Source organism: Crocodylus siamensis, chromosome 2 (assembly GCF_052110815.1).
Source record: "Crocodylus siamensis isolate JL-2025a chromosome 2, ASM5211081v1, whole genome shotgun sequence".
Taxonomy (NCBI): Eukaryota; Metazoa; Chordata; order Crocodylia; family Crocodylidae; genus Crocodylus; species Crocodylus siamensis.
In genome coordinates, this window is record NC_143396.1 from 7,966,567 (window position 1) to 7,970,340 (window position 3,774).

General features: G+C 47.1%; 1 non-coding gene across 1 annotated transcript; it reads left to right on the forward strand.

Annotated features, from left to right (window-relative positions):
• Positions 1-297: 297 nt before the first annotated feature.
• Positions 298-368, forward strand: TRNAG-GCC (transfer RNA glycine (anticodon GCC)). Its single transcript has one exon. It is a non-coding gene; the product is annotated as a tRNA-Gly (tRNA).
• Positions 369-3,774: the final 3,406 nt, after the last annotated feature.

Below are 3,774 nucleotides of genomic sequence, written 5' to 3' on the forward strand. Positions count from 1 at the left end.
GGCAACAAATCACTGTGAACCATAGATTGGGAGCATCCTGTATCTACTACAGCTGGTATAATCGTGTTACCTACTCAGACCTCCACTACTGGCTTGCTCTTTGGATCAGGGCCTCGATGCTAAACAAAACTAAAATCCATTTTCTTGTCGTGCCTTTCCATCCTGGGACTGAGATCACAGACTGCCCTAGGACAAAACCAGGAAATGTGGCCTTTCTCCCCACACTGGTAACATCTCACTTTGGGGTAGACCCCTGTGCGTCCCTCCTTTCATATGGCCTTTCCTCACCTAGGAGGGGCATTGGTGGTTCAGTGGTAGAATTCTTGCCTGCCACGCGGGAGGCCTGGGTTTGATTCCTGGCCAATGCACCACTTCGTCAGCATGTCTGTGCTGTATTGGGTATAATGGAGGTGCTTTTATTCAGCTCTTTTCTTTCTATTATTTACAGGAACCCCCTTTGGAGGAGGAAGCAGTCTGACAGACCGATCTCCGGGACCCCTTAGGCCTCCTGGCCAATCCTTGTCCACTTATACAACAGGTAAGTACCACGCAGAGTCCCAGTAACTGTTGCTAATTATCCCATCAGCGGCTAATTACCCCATCAGCAGCTTGTTAGCAGCACCTTTAACATTCCCGTGCTGCATCTTTCTCTGGGATGGGGTTCATCACGTGCTAGGGGTCTCTCATCCTGACCCTCTTCTCTTCAGGTAAGGGGTGCCAGATCCCTACCTCCTCAGGGCCAGTTCAGGCGTTCCCCACTCCCCTTTTCTCCCAAGTACTGTGCTCCGTCCTAGCCCAGAGCCGCGGCTTCTCCTGCAGTGCAGCTCCGCTTCTCTCCAACTCAACGTTGCCTGCATGGACTCCAGGTATGTAGAGTGGAGATAGCCGGTCCCAGTACCCCTTCGTCGTCCTCATAGGGACTCTCACATTTAGGATCCTCCCTCGGGATCCTTCATAGCTGCGTCCTCCGTAGGGGTCTCCGTAGACTGTAGTGCCCGAAGGCAATTTCCCCTTTGTCTTCTCTCCCTCTTATCCTTCGTGTCCGGGCCTCATTGGTTCTCCATGATCAGGGCCCCCCTTCTCCCCCGAGTTGTAATTGTCTTCAGCTGTCCACGTCTCTCTAGTAACAGGGTCTCAGTCAGGGCCCTGTTACAGTCTTCCTAATCATCTTTTAAAAATTTCAAAAGACTGAGTGTCCCAACTTCTCTTGGAAGCCTACTCCAATGCTGAACCACCCTCACAGTGAGAAACGTCTTCATAATCTCCAGCCTAAATTTGCTCTGCTTCAATTTAAGACCAATGCTCCTTGTCCTGTCCCTTCTAGCCACAGAAAATATCCCATCTTCATCCTTCATATCACCACCCTTCAGGGATGTGAAGACTCTTATAAATCCCCCCTCAGTCTTCTCTTCTCCAGACCAAGTAATCCCAAGTCTTTCAGCCTTTCTTAAAAATTGCTATTAGTGAAAAACCCACCACTGCCCTTTGTAAGCTCTTCCAACGGCTAATCGCTTTGGATGTTAAAAAAAAAAGTGTTGTATTTCTCACCCGAATTTGTCTGGCTTCAACTTCCAGCCAGTGGATCTTGTTATACCTTTGTCTGCTGGACTGAAGAGACCTCTCTGATCCAATTTCCATTTCCCTTGTTGGCAGCCCTTAATCTTCCCTTTGATGAGCTAAATAGATTGAACTCCTGGAGTCTCTCATTATTGAGCAAGCTTTTCAGTCTTTTAATCCTTCTAAAGTCTCTTTTCTTAACACTATCGGATTTTCCAATATCCCTTTGAAGCTGGGGACAGCAGACCTGGACACAGCATTTCAGAGGTGGCTCCAGAGTGACATAATCTCCCGACTCCTACTCAAAATTCCCTGCTTGCATATCCGAGCACCTTTCCCCCTAGTATCACCTTGGAAACCCATGTTCAGTTGATTATCCATCTTCCCAGAATCTGTTGCAATCATTGCTTGCCTGAATTTTCCCCACCCTACCCATCCTATAAGTATGACCCATATCCTTTGCTCCTAGACGCATGACCTTGCATTTGGCTATATTGAAATACACTGAGAAAACTCCTATTAAACCTTGTGCAGCTAAATAACACTTTCCGTGCCACATAACCACCATTTTTTACGCTTAGCATAGATTGTGATCCTATGCCACACACGGTGTGGATGCCTGAGCATCCCTGTGGGTATTGAGTGTTCCCAGCAGGTTACATGCTAGCTAGGCCATTACACAACTCTGTACACATAACCTTTTAGTGGAGCAGAATCCCATGACTTTCCAAGGAGAAGTGGACCCCTCCCATAGCTTAGATCAATAGCCTAGTGATTAAAATCACTTCTACAGCTTCTTGGCCACCTCACCCAGAAAGGTCTTGAACTTGGGTCTTCCTGCCTACCTGGCACCATGTTGAAAACACTAAAACACAGATAAGACATGACTTAGACATGTCTCCAGCCTTTCCCTTGATGCTGAGCCACTGTCCTTTGCACTTGATATTCATTCCATTGAAAACAGTGGGAAAATTTCTGTCCCATTGGGTCCAAAGCTAGGACCCAGGGCCTGCTCCCTTCCACAGCAGCTGATATCTCACTAAGCCACACACCCTCCAGCTTGTGTTTTTCCTCCTGGCTCCACACATTTCCTTGTATTGGTTGCCCAAGGTGCCAGCTTTAACGGGAGGGATGGAAAAGCAAGCAATATTTCCAGAGCTGTAGCATGGTGGTTGGAGCAATATCAGGGAGATACAGTGTCAAGCCCACTCTGGTGAGATGGGGCTAGATCTCCATCTTCTGCTTCCTGGACCCTAACTGTAGGCCTGACCAGAGGAATGAGTAATATAAGCACTAATCAATGCATAGACAACTAAAGCACCACTCCTTGTCATTGGCATAGGACAAGTCTCATTTCATACTAATGTCTGGGTAGTTCATGCTTAGCTCTTGGGTTGTCTTCCTGACTCTGCCTGATCTTCCCATGTCAGAGTAGAGCTTTAGGTACAATGAAGGCAATGAATGGATGAGGATTAGTTAGTCTTTTGAAGGTATTAGTTGCACACATTAACCCTAACATGGTAGTTTAGATTATGGTTTGTATGGGATGGTTTGGGTAGGGCTGATCCTGCCTCAGGCAGGGGATGGACCAGATAACCTCAGGAGGTTGCTTCCAGCTCCTACTTCTCAAGTGATTCTGTGAACTCGTATAAAGGCTTTGATAAGAGGATGAATCAAAGCAGGTCTCACCAAAGGCTGACCTCACACCACTAAGGTGCCTATGGGAGTCAACTTGGCAGACAACAGTGTTGAAATTGCTTGTTAAGATGACTTATTTAGGCTGGTGCTAAGAACACACCTGCTGATAACAAAATGTTGGAGGATGAGCTAGAGGTGTTGCTGTTCATCACGTAAGTGCCTGATAGAAACAGAAATGCTAGTTTCATGTCTAAGAGGGGGCCTGAAACCTTTGAAACTTCTATTAGGCCTAGGGGATATCAGCAATACTGAGTTGTGCCTATGCCTCACCACCCACGTCCAAGGCTAGCATCTTGTAACCTTTTGGACAGGCATGTTAATGAGTTGATATGTGACAGGGTCATGGTCTTCCTCCAGCTTCTGACATCCACTAGTCATGGGTAGACTTTTATGACTGATATACACCCAACATACGTGTGTATGTAGCCATGTACCTGTCCAGCCAGCGCTTAGCCTACATGCACTCAGTAGTCCAGTGGAGGTTTGCATGTCCATGTCGAAGAGGATTGCAAGTGTTAT